At 39.1% G+C, this 12958-nt stretch overlaps 1 protein-coding gene and 1 long non-coding RNA gene across 9 annotated transcripts in view; one reads left to right on the top strand and one right to left on the bottom strand.

Moving 5' to 3' along the window:
* Positions 1–12958, bottom strand: part of LOC118968214 (ral-GDS-related protein) — a 71345-nt gene that overhangs the window by 17214 nt on the left and 41173 nt on the right. The gene's annotated exons all lie outside the window — the stretch shown is intronic.
* Positions 6117–12958, top strand: part of LOC140845199 (uncharacterized) — a 32801-nt gene continuing 25959 nt past the window's right edge. The window contains exons 1-2 of one of the 2 annotated variants that reach the window (XR_012123970.1): positions 6117–11893; positions 12332–12424. This is a non-coding gene — a long non-coding RNA (uncharacterized lncRNA). The other variant, XR_012123969.1, reaches the window with a different exon arrangement.

Here is a 12958-nt window from a genome sequence, read left to right as displayed (position 1 = left end):
AATTATTACTGATTAAGAAACGTAATACAGATATTTAAAGAATCGGTTAATATAAGGGTCTGACGCTATGTACCATAAGGAGAATTCTATGATGGATCATGTGACAAACAGTGCTACTGGGATAAGTGTCATAGAAAAATAATTAATTTAAAGCTTATTGATATTTTTATGGTTTGAATTGTTATCCAGTGTGGGTAAATTGGGTAAAATTGAAACATTTCCAGAGTATCTCACCTGGCTTTAGTACATCTGCAGATCTACAGGAGTTCAGAGGTGGAAAGAAGTCTGGCTTTAGTGCATTTGCAGCTTTCTTCGGGGGTGGAGAAGTTCTTCTCCATATCAATGGGTAATTACCTGGGCAATCGGGGGTTTATCTGTACCTGAGAGGTGAGGGGGAGGGCCGGATTTGCTGCTGCTTGAGCAGGGGAGATGGGCCAGACTGCAGTTTGTGAACAATAAACGGGTTTTAAACTTTATTTCTCCCTTTGACTGATTTCCGTTTTTAGAGGTGTTTTTCCCTGGGATTTCCTTTCCCCAGACTAACACCCAGTGTCAGTTAGAAATGACTGTTTCTTCGTTTGAGTTTGAGTAACTGAATGCTATTGCAGGGATTATGCTAATAGCAAAAGCAAATGCAACTGTATTTTTTACGTCTGAAGGGTAGTTTTTGTTTACGTACATACCGGTAGGATGAATTAAGATTGGCACAACTAATATTGTTAGTGTTGTAAGTGTGAGAAACACACTCACTGGTCCAAATTCACTGAGTGGACACGGAGACGAAGAGAACAGCGGAGCGAGGCTTTAATGACAGTCTTGCAAGATCTGGTGTCTGGTGAGCAGGCACACCTGGGGAGTTTGGTGCCTGTAATTTATCTCCTAGAGCACAAGTCCCTCCCCTGGTTCCTCACTGACTGAGTACTACAGGGATCACATTCTTTCCTGACGTCCCTAAGCCAGCTATATCTTTCCCTTACATTTGTCTTAATTTTATTGGTAAGTTGAAAAAACTCAAACAGGTAGAGCCAGGCCCTTACCAGTTCCCCCCCCCCAACCCCCACTCTGAGTCTGAGCATCTTCCACCATGTGGCTCTTTATTAATACCTTACTGTTAAAATGTTTAAACATCCTGGTGGGAAGAAATTGAAAGGGTATCTTGCCGCGACCCTCCTTACCCAGAACGACTCAGGAGACACGGGCCCATGCAAGAGACTTTATTATCTGAAAGAGAGAGTGGCTGCCCCAGAGTGGGGTGGGGAGAGAGAGAGAGAGAGGGAGCAGCAGAGAGAGCAGTGGGACAAGAGAGGAGAGAGAGGGAGAGAGAGCAGAGAGAGCAGGGGGAGAGACAGACAAAAAAGAGAGAGAGGGCAGCAGCGAGGTGCCTTTTATTGTGGCAGATTCGCTCGGACTGTTGCTTTGGGGGAGGGTCGGGATGTTTAGACATAAGGCAGGGTAAGCCCGGGCAAGCCCAGACATAATTCTCACTGGTTTATGTGCTTGGAACCATGGGGTAAATGGAGGATAAACTACTATATTCTTACATAAATCACATTTAGGTTTTATGCTTTTTTCTAATATAAGTGAAGAGCATACTAGGATAGTAATTACTTTTATTTGGTGTTGCCCCAATTTTTTGATTCCTTAGACCAATAGATAACTACCATCCTATTAAAGGTTTGAAAAAGCCATATGTTTACATATGGGAGCATGAATTAGCAGTTCTTGCATGCTTTTTAGGTAAATAAGAAGTCAGAGTCGTCTATTAACAGATTCACAACCTGATGTTTTTGTTAAACTATATTTACCATAAAGTAAGCCTAGGATAATTTTGGGGTTAATAGATAGTATTATGAGGGACAGTATATGTAAGATTATTAAGAGTATTCTCTCGTGTAAAGGAGGGCTTGATGTTACTGTGATGTGTGTATTTACTTTGTTGAGTAGATATTAATATATATCAAGAGTAGATGGCCAGATAATATTTGTTCCTATTAGAATAAAGGTAGCGTTAGGTAATGAAAATGCTGCTATTACTACAAATTGTTCTCCAGTTGAGTTAATTGTAGGCAGCAGTGCTAAGTTGGTTAAACTTGTTAGAAGGCATCAAGCAGCTGTCAATGGTAGGAGTGTCTGCGATCCTCGTGCTAGTATATTAGTTTGACTGAATTTGTTCATAGTTTGTGATAGCCAAGCAAAATAATATAGATGACGTGTGCAATTATGAGGGCTGTGGCCCCTATGTAGCTTCATGGTGTTTGGATTAAATTTGCTGTGATTTCGAGTGCTGTGTAACTTACAGATGACTAGGCAATTAGTGACTTTAGATCGGTTTGTCATAAACAGATATAACTTGAGAATATTAGAAACAGATAGGCTTTGAAAGTTGTTATTGCCTCAAGTATAACAGTAACGCGTAATATTCTGTATCCCCTAAGCTTCATTAGGACTGCTGCAAGCACTATGGATCCCGGGATGGAGGCTTCAACATGGGCTTTGGGCAATCAAAGGTGTAGGCCATATAATGGTATTTTTACTATAAATGCCATTATACATGTTGTCGAATCAGTATATTGGATCAAGAGTCGTTTATAGGTTTTGCTCAGTATTGTAGTAGTAGTACATTGAGAGTTCCTACTATATTTTGAGTGGATATGAGGATTAGGAGGAGAGGAAGTGAGCCTACTATTGTATAAAAGAGAAAGTAAAATCCTGCATTTAAGCGGTCTGATTTCCTCAGCGTGTAATGATGGTAAGAGTTGGTACAAGTGTTGCCTCAAATGGGATATAAAATATAATAAATTCAGAGGGGGTAAATGTTATAATCAATAATATTTGAAGTGTAATTAATATAGTGACATAACTTCAGGCTAAGTGCTCATTAGATAAATGGGCTTGACTAGCTATTAATATTAGAGGTAGAAGTCCTGTTAGTGTTAGTAGAGGTGTTGATAAGGGATCAGAGAAAAAAGTGAAAAGTTTAGGCTATTGCTGTCATGCTGATTTAGGATGGATAAAAATACAAGGCCAATGAGCATGCTGTGAGATGTTACGTTAATTCATACCATATTCTTGTTTGATAATCATGTTAGGGAGATTAGATAAAACTGAGGGAATAATTAGTTTTAACATTGGAGAAATTTAAGTTTTGTGAGTAGTCTGTGCCATATGTATTGGATACTAATACTAGTAAGGACAGGCCTAAGGCAGCTTCCCATGCTGCATATATGAGCAGAATAATGGGTACTATGCTAGCTAGTGTGAAATGGGTTGATTGTAATAGCGAGTATGATAAATAAAGATAATATCATGCTCTCTAGACCTAGTAGTGGGGATATAAGGTGTGGTTGATATATCAGTATTCTTATGAGGGAAATAATAAATGCCAATATAATGTTAGTATATACTAAACATACTTGATAGCACCATCAAGAAAATTGTTACATAGGCGTGTGCAGTTACAGTTACATTACAGTTCTGGTCATCGCCTAAGAGGGTCCCAGGCTGGCCAAGTTCAGCACGGATAGGGGGGCTTAGAGCGGTGCCCACTATTCCAGCTCAAGTGCCAAAAAGAAGGTGTAATGTGCCAATGTCTTTGGGATTAGTTGAAAATAATCGACGACTGATGAACATGGGTAGGGTGACTGAATAACTATTAGACTGTAAATCTAAAGATAGAGGTAAAGTCCTCTTCTTGCCAAGTCCTGAGGTGTTTTACATACTGACTTGCAAATTTAGAGAAGCAGTTTCAATTCTGCTGGGCCTTCTCCTGCCACCTTTTTTATTATGGCAGGAGAAGTAGATTGAAGCCAGTTGATTAGGGTTTTCAGCTGTTAACTAAAGTTTCATGGGTTTGTATCCCATCAATCTAGTGAGAATTTAGCTTAAGAAAAGTGTTTGATTTGCATTCAAGTGATGTAGGATAGAGTCTTACAGTCCTTAGGATCAGAAATTAAGTGTTTTATGCTTGCTTAGAGCTTTGAAGACTTTTGGTCTGTGTAACCTGAATTTCTAATTTAGAATTAATATGGTTGAAATTAGTGGAAGTATTCTTGTAGATAGAGTAATTAGGGGTGGGGCTGATTTTATGTGTTTTGTAGTTTCAAATTGTGACTTTATTTTTATGTTGTTAGTTATTGGGAATATTGTTAGTGTTGTGGAGTAAGGTGCATATAAAATAAGTTTAGTAGTGCAATCACTGCTTTTATTGTTGGGCATTATTATGTTGTTTTTGGTACGTTCTTGAATGATCATTCATTTAGGTAAAAGTTCGGATAATGCTGGAAGGCCTTCAAGTGATAGTAGGATTGTGAGCATAATGGTTGTAATTAGCGGTGTCTTACTTGATATGTGAGACAAAGATAAGGTTGTTGTCGATGAGTTGTATAGTAGCATTATGAATATTGATAGGGTCATTATAATACAAATTAGGAGATTGAGAATAGTAGTAGTTGGGTTATATGTTATGATTATAATTATTCAACCTATGTGGGCAATTATGGAGTAAGCTATAGTTTTTCGTAATTGTGTTTGGTTTAGACCCCCTCAGCCTCCAATTAAAATTGAGTGTGGTGCTATAGTTACTATCAAGTTTATGTTCATTGTGGGTGAAATCTGACATGGAACTGAGATGGGTATGACTTTTTTGTCAGGTTAATATTAGTATGCCCGATGACGGCACCGTTGCTTGTGTTGCTTCTGGAACTCAGATGTGGAATGTGGCTATTCCCAGTGTCATGGCTGTGGCTGTGGTAATGAGAGATGCAGTGGTATCATTTTTTTTAATTAAAAAAATTTTTTTTAGGAGAGGAAGGCAGAGGCTTTTATTTAGAGAGACTGCAAGAGTACAGAGCTCTTGGCCTGGACAAGAGAGCCCCTGGCTGGTGCATTGTCTAGGTGTTTTATAGGCAGTTGAGAGACAAAGGGCTAGGGATGTGCACTTGCTGAATGGTCCCAAAATGTTTACTTTTGAAGAAACACTAAGTTTCTTACTAGCCTTCCTGGTTATTTACAAGAATTTTACTGTTCTGATTTCCTCCAAGGATAGCAGCTTCCTGGTCTGGGAGCATATCACTTGAGACTGCCTGCTTTGCTCCCAAGGTGGACTGAGTTATTGTCTGTTTGGTAAGAAACTTACTTTTTAACTAATTGGGTTTTAAGATGGAATCGTTCCTGTTTTTACTGTGGTGTTTTGGGCTTGCTTGCTACATTGCCCAAGTTGCAACCAGTCATTTGTTTATAGCTGGAGGAAGAAAAGCAGCACTTCGGTAAAGTTAGAAAAATAAGCTGGGCTCCCCAGCAGGCCAAAGCAAATCCCACAATGGATTATCTTGCTTTGTTTTTTCTGGAGGCCCTCACCCTACTCTGTCTAGGCCCATGGTCCCTGTCTCATTCCCCCATCTACAGATGGAGACCCTAGCTGTTGCTGGGGGAAAGAGGTGACAACCATTCTGGCAGCTTCATGCTGAGAAGGGGCACAGTTAGGGGTGCAGCTAGGGCTCCATCAGTGGTTGGTCGAGAGGGCCTTGGAAATGGGCACTTCCATCCTGGGTTCCATTTCCATCACCATTTGCAGTCTTATGGCTTCCAGGCAAGATAGAACAAATCGTGTTATTAGGTTAAGTGGCAGCATCTGGAGTTGGATTTTCCATTCTGGAAGAAAAAAGACTTGACAAGGAGATTAAAGAATGCATGGCTGAAGCGGAGAAAGACAAATACCAAATGATTTCACTCATCTGTGGAGTATAAGAACAAACAAAGGAAAAACTGAAGGAACAAAACAGCAGCAAAATCACAGAACCCAAGAATGGACTAACAGTTACCAAGGGAAAGGGACTGGGAAGAATGGGAAGGTAGGGAGGGATAAGGGTGGGAAAGAAGAAAGGGGGTATTATGATTAGCATGTATATTGTGGGGGGCATGGGAAGGGCTGTGCATCACAGAGAAGAGAAGTAGTGATTCTACAACATCTTACTACGCTGATGGACAGTGATTGTAATGGGGTTTGTGGGGGGGGACTTGGGGTAGGGGAGAGCCTTGTAAACATAATGTAATTGTAGATTAATGATAACAAAATTTAAAAAAATGTATGAATAAAGAAAGAAAGAGAAAGAAGAAAGAAAGAAAAAAGAGAGAGAGAGAGAGAAAGGAAGGAAGGAAGAGAGGGAGGGAGAGGGAGAGGGAGGGAAGGAGGCCTTTGATAGTGCTTTCCAGGTAATTAAGCAGGTTAATTATATATCAGATAAACAAGTCAAATTAGCCAAATATTTCCCCCAGTGTGGAGAAAATTTACTCTGACATGTTCCAGGGTATCATTAATGAACAATTACATCAGCAGCACTGTGGTTACTAGATTCCCCCCATTATCAAGTCCCCACCACATGCCCCATTACAGTGACTGTCCATCAGTGTAAGATGCTATAGAATCACTACTTCCCTGTGTTGTACTGCCTTCCACATGCTCTGCCCCCCACGTTATGTGTGCTAATTATAATGTCCCTTTCCCACCCTCCTCCGTGTTCCTCCCCTCCCAGCCATCCTCTCCAGTCCCTTTCCTTTGGTAACTGTTAGTCCATTCTTGGGTTCTGTGATTCTGCTGCTGTTTTGTTCCTTCAATTTTGGCTTTGTTCTTATACTCCACAGATTAGTGAAATCATTTGGCACTTGTCTTTTTCTGCCTGGCTTATTTCACTGAGCCCAATACCCTCCAGCTCCATCCATGGAGCTGTTGCATGCAACAACCTTTGTTGTTGTTGGAAATGGTATGATTTGTTTCCTTCTTATGGCTGAATACTATTCCATTGTGTGTATGTACCACACCTTTATCCATTCATCTACTGATGGACACTTAGATTGCTTCCATTTCTTGGCTATTGTAAATAGTGCTGCAATAAACATAAGGGTGCATATGTCTTTTTGAAACTGCATCCCTTCACTTTTAGTCTGTGTGTCTCTTTGGGTTTAAAATGAGTTTCTTATAGGCAGCATATAGATGAGTCTTGTTTCTTTATCCATTCTGCCTCTCTGTCTTTTGATTGGTGCATTTTTCCGTTTACATTTATGGTGATTATTGATATATATGTACTCATTGCCATTTTATTAATTGTTAGATTCTGGCTGTGTTTAATAGCTCCTCTCTGTTTCTTTCTTCCTTTTGTACTTTTCTTGTGTTATTGATGCTTTTCTTTAGTGTTGTTACTGGGTTTCTCTTCTTTTATTTTTGTGTGTATGTTATTTATTGTAGGTTTTAGTTTTGTGTTTACCAAAGGTTCAGGGATGACTCCTTTACTATATAATAGTCTATATTAACTGCTGATTAGTCTATTTCAAGTACAGTCTAAAGGTGCTTTTTTTTCCTCTTCTTCCTCCTCCTCATTTTTCATATTAGATGTCATAGTCTGCACTTTTTATGTATCCCTTGACTGATTTTGTGTATAGTTTATTTTGCTTCTTTTGTTTTATTTTAATTTTTACTTGCTCGGTAATTAGTTGGTCTACTATCTTTACTGTGGGTTCATTTTCACTGGTGAAAGATACTTAGCCTTAGGATCATTTCCTTCTACAGCAATTCCTTTAACATACTCTGTGAGGCTGCCTTAGTTGTGGCAAATTCCTTCAACCTTTGTTTATCTTCAGATTGTTTAATATGTGCTTCACATTTAAATGACAATCTTGTTGGGTAGAGGATTCTTGATTGGAGCTCCTTCTGTTTCAGTACGTTAAATATATAATGCCAGTCCCTTCTGGCCTGTGGAGTTTCTGTTGAGAAGTCTGCTGCTAGCCTGATGAGATTTCCTTTATAAGCAATCTTTTTTCTCTCTGGATGCTTTCAACTCTTCCCTTATCCTTGATCTTTGCCATTTTATTTATTATATGTCTTGGTGTTGTCTTCCTGGGGTTCCTTTTGTTGTGGGATCTCTGTGCTTCCATGGCCTGAGTGTCTATTTCCTTCCCCAGATTGGGGATGTTTTCAACAATTACTTCCTTAAAGAGACTTCTATCCCCTTGTCTTTCTCTTCTCCTTCTATTACCCCTCTTGTGCAAATATTATTTTGTTTGTATTGGTGACATAGCTCTCTTATCATTATTTCATTCCTAGAGATCCTTTTTTCTCTCTGTTCCTCAGCTTCCTTTTTTTCCTCTTCTCTAGTTTCCATTTCATTTACTGTGTCCTGTACATGTTCTCATCTACTTTTAAATCCCTCCATTGTGTGCTTCATCTCAGATACTGTATTCTTCAGCTCTGAGTGGTTCTTTTTCAGGTCTTCTATATCTCTTTTGAAGTCCTCTCTCAGATCTTGAATACTTTCTGGAGTTCTGTCCTCTAGTTTTGTTTGAATCATATTCCTCTTCATAGTCATTTTGTCAGGGTTTTTGTGTTTCATCCTTTTTATTAGGTGGATCTGCTATGCCTCCTGGTCTATAGAGTAATAGCTTTGTGAAGAAGGTGTCCTGTGGTGCTCAGAAGCTCAAGATCCTTTACTGTATAGTGCCTGGCTCTATTTTGTGGGGCCCCAGCTGTTGGCATGCAATGGGTGGGGCTGCCTTTCTGTCTGTCTGCTGTAGTGTTCTCAGTCTGGGCTGGCAGTTTGCTTCTGTGATCAGTGCAGGATTCTCTGCTGGAATCACTATGGGTGGGGTTGCCCTCTTCCTGACCTGCAGCAATGATAGGGCTGCTGGGTTAATGAGGGTGGGCAGGCTGATGTGGGGGTCTGCCCAGGCCTGAAGCACAACAACAGGCTTCGGCACCCACAGGGAGGGAGGTGTTCTTGGGTCTGGCTCTGGTAGGCACCTCCCTAGTTGGGCTGAAATGGAGCCAGGCAAGCTGAGTCTCCCTCTGCCTATGGCAGCAAAGTTTAACTCTACTGCTGGGTCAAGTGGGTTGTCTGGCAGTGTGCACAGGGAGGAGCCTCGGGGCTGTGTTTGCAGTGAGGGGGATATAGCATCTGGGGCTCCTGCAGTTCCTGACCTGTTTGGCTGAGGGAGGGCCGGGGAGGTATTGTCCACCTGCCCTTTCTTCCAAGGAGATAGTTCTATCTAACTAACCCTTGCCCTTCTGGCTCTCCTCCTGCTATTTGCACATCTTTAAAACTACCCATTCTTCCTTTGTCTCAGGGGACTAGTAAAGCTTGCCTGTTCTCTACAAGTCATTGCAATCTCAGCCTCTCTGAGTGTTCCACCTGGCCTTAGTGTCCAGCCCTGCTAGTCACCAGAATCCAATGTAATGTGAGCTCGTTCTCCCAGGGCAGATATCCAGGGCCAGGTGTTCAGCACTCCTGGGCTCCTACCCCCTCTCCACTTTGTTCCCCTTTCTCCCACCTGTACGCTGGGGTCTGGTGGGGGGCTTGGGTCCTGCTCAGTCATAGCTCTGCCACTTTACACTTGTCTATGAGGCCTTCTCCTCTTCTCCAGTTGTAGTAGTCTATTTTGTAGTCATTAGGTCATTTTCAGGTTTAGTTATATTTGCTATATTTTCTTGTTCTGTGTTTTGGGGAAAAAGGTTTCTGTCTTGTCTTCCTACTCCACCATATTCCCCCTCTCCCCTGCCCTCCACCTTGCCATTTTCTGTGGAGTCTCTCTAGCCTTTGTTGAGTAGAAGCTCTTCAGTCAGCCCCCAGTTCCTCAGGAGGAACTGCTCTATGTGTAGGTGTAAATTCAGTGTGTTAATGGGAGAAGGTGAGTTCAAGTCTTTCCTTCACCATCTAAGACAAGTCCTTGAAATGATTCTTGGTTTACAGTTTTTTCCTGTTAGCACTTTGAATATGTCAGCTCACTGCCTTCCTGCCTTCAAAGTTTCTGATGAGAAATCTGTTTTTAATCTTAATGAGGTTACCTTCCTTGTATGTGATTTCTTGCTTCTCTCTCTCTGCTTACAAGATTTTCTCTTTGTCTTTTGAAAGTTTGTTTATAATAAATCTCAGTCTGGGTGTCTTTAAGTTCATCTTAATTGGTGTTTGTTGACACATTTGCAAATGTTACTTCTTCAAATACTCTGCCTCTTTCTCTCTTCTCCTGCTGGGACTGCCGCTGTTCATATGTTGGTCCACTTGATGGTGTCCCAGAGGTCTCTTAGGCTCCATTCCCTTGTCTTTCAGTCTTTTTTCTGTCTGTTCCTCATACTTGATGATTTCCCTTGTCCTGTCAAGTTCACTGATTCTTCTACCTGCTCAAAAATGCCTTGTAATCGTTATAGTGAAATTTCAATTCACTTACTGTTGTTTAAGCTACAGATTTTCATTTTGGTTTCTTCCTAGATTTTCTTTATTGTTATTGCTATTTGCATCTTGTCCATACATGGTTTTCTTGACTTTCTCTGTATTTTCCTTTAGTTTTTTAGCATATCTTAAGACAGATGTTTAAAAGTCTTTGTCTAGTATACCATCAAGTATTTTTCAAGGACTGTTAGATTATTTTTTTCCTTTGAATGGGCCATACTTTCCTGTGTCTTTGTATGCCTTGTGATTTTTGGTTGAAAACTGGACATTTGAATCTAATACTGTAGTAACTCTGGGAACCAGATTATCTTCCTTCCCTAGGTCTTGCTGTGTTTTTTGTTTGTTTGTTTGTTTTGATTGTTGTAGTCTGTCTCTGTGGCAAGAATTAGTCCAAGGTGTAATCTTAAACTGTCTCCAGGTCTTTCCTAAATCTTTATTTGGACATGCATTGTCACTTTCTGATTTTCCCTGTTAATGGAGTTGTTTTTGCTTGTCCTGGTATTTAATGTCCTCTAAGCCTTCCTATGGAAGTTGCAAGTCTGTAATAGATGCCAGACTTGCAACTTCCAGTCTGTAATAGACTCCAGAATTTCAAAATAGTTTCTTCAGACACATTCTGCCAGTGTGATTGTTGTCTAGGTTGGGAGACACATTTTGTAGTGCTTCCTCTATCATCTTCTGAGAATCTTGTATAATAATGTTTTACAATCAGGAGCTCTGAGACCTCCAACTTTATTCTTCTTCAAGATTATTTTGCCATTCAGGATCCTTCAAGATTTCATATTAATTTGAGGGTGATTTTTTTTTTCCTATTTCTGCAAAAAGTGCTGTTGGACTTCTGCAGGGATTGCATTGATTCTGTATATTGCTTTTGGTATTATTGATATCTTAACAATATTAAGTCTTCCAGCACATGAACTTGGATGTCTTACCCCTATTTTGTGTCTTTGATTTCTTTTAGCAATGTCTTTTGAATTCTTTCATATGTCTTTCATATGTAATCATTACCATTTACCACCTGAGCCCAATGGAGTTTATTTGGTTATTTAAAAAGTAATTTTCATTTTGTGAATAATTTACATACATAAGAATACAGAGATGATGAAGAACAGCTTTATTAGAAATTTTATTAAGATTTTGACATAGTAAGTCTGTGTATCAAGTACATTTTTGTAAACACTCATAAGAAAGATGAAAGAATAGTATATGTCCTCAAAGTGAGTTGGGTAGCATTCCTGTCACACAATGTGATAAAGTCCGTCCTTCATGTTGAATAACTGACTGGGTGACAAAACCTTATTTCCTAACTCCTTAGAAATATGTTGATTCTTAAGCTGGAGATTATTCATCTGTGGTATTCTCATCTAAAGACTCATAGTTTAAGATTTTATTTCTCTGGTGGATTTCATCATCATTAGGGTCTAGAGAGCTGCTGTCTAGCTTTTTGCATTCTTGTTCTCATTCATTCATAATAGTGAAATACCTTCTGTCAGTTTTCTTGTCATGGAGGAGTGTAAAATAAATAGATTCTAAATTGCCATCTGTGTTCAGTGAAAGCTAAGGCAGCAAAGATTGTCCCAATGTTTTATATCTTCCTGAAAGATGATGATGCAGTACTTCGGGCAGTGCAATAAGAAAACTGAAGGATGGCTGTTCATTTCACCATTTCATCACACTACTAGGTGATTTAGTCATTCTTCATTTTTCTCAATGTTTTAGCTTTTAAAGAGTATTATTGGAAACAATTGATAGTTCCATGTTAATTGTAAACATTTCAAGGTAGAGGAAAAGTAAGAATACTAAGATCCCATAATTTTTCTTAGGTTAATAAAGTGGTTCAGTGGTCCCAAATCATAATTATAAGAGACTGAATTTACTCCAGTTTTAAAAAATAAGTAAATTTTCTCTTTGTTCTTTGGAAGACCTCTAAGACTGGGGGTGGGAAAAAGTCTTGATAATAGAAAGAAACTCAGGAAATAAAATTAGGTCTAGTGGACCCTAGTGGTATACTGAAGGCAAAAAGCAGCAGGAGCCCTTTTTTATTAAAAAAAAACAAACAACTTTTGAGATTTGGTGAGGTAATTTAGAGTTAACTGAATTCTTATTTCCTTATCTTTTAGGCTTTAGGGGACCAGATACTCTTTGTAAATCATCCTGATAAAAAGAAGATTCTTTTCTTCAATGATAAGAGCGTCAGTTTTCTGTGGATGAAGGTAAGCCTTTCTTGATATATATACTTTTTTGTTTGCAGGCATGTCACAAATTTAGGGTGGCAAAATTTACAATAATTATAATGCAATTACAACTTAAATTTTATAATATTGCTCTTTTAGTATTATCTCTTAGAGCAGAGTTACTAACTCCTATGTCTAACATCTTGTTTCTCACAATGCAATTTGAAACATGTAATTTGAAAGATTTTAGGTTAATTATCCTTGCAGTCATGGTAAAGCAGTTAAGGATTTCTTATGCTTATAGCTCAGCTTTACCAAATAGGAGGGGTTTTTTTTCTCTGTTATTTTACAAATATTACTTCATATGTTGACATGAATGCTTGATGCAAGACAGGAAAAAGAACAAACTTGGTGACTTAGTATTCTCTCAACTTATAAATCTGTTGATTATCAAGTTCGTTAAGGCAGATTACTTTTTTCTTTCTGGCAGTTACAGAGTTTTATGGAAGATACATGTTTTGCCTTATACTAAATGTGTGATAACTGTATTGGATTTTAGTTAAAAAATATTTC

Source organism: Manis javanica, chromosome 12 (assembly GCF_040802235.1).
Source record: "Manis javanica isolate MJ-LG chromosome 12, MJ_LKY, whole genome shotgun sequence".
In the NCBI taxonomy this organism is placed as follows: domain Eukaryota; kingdom Metazoa; phylum Chordata; class Mammalia; order Pholidota; family Manidae; genus Manis; species Manis javanica.
This window is presented reverse-complemented; position numbering and strand designations above follow the sequence as displayed.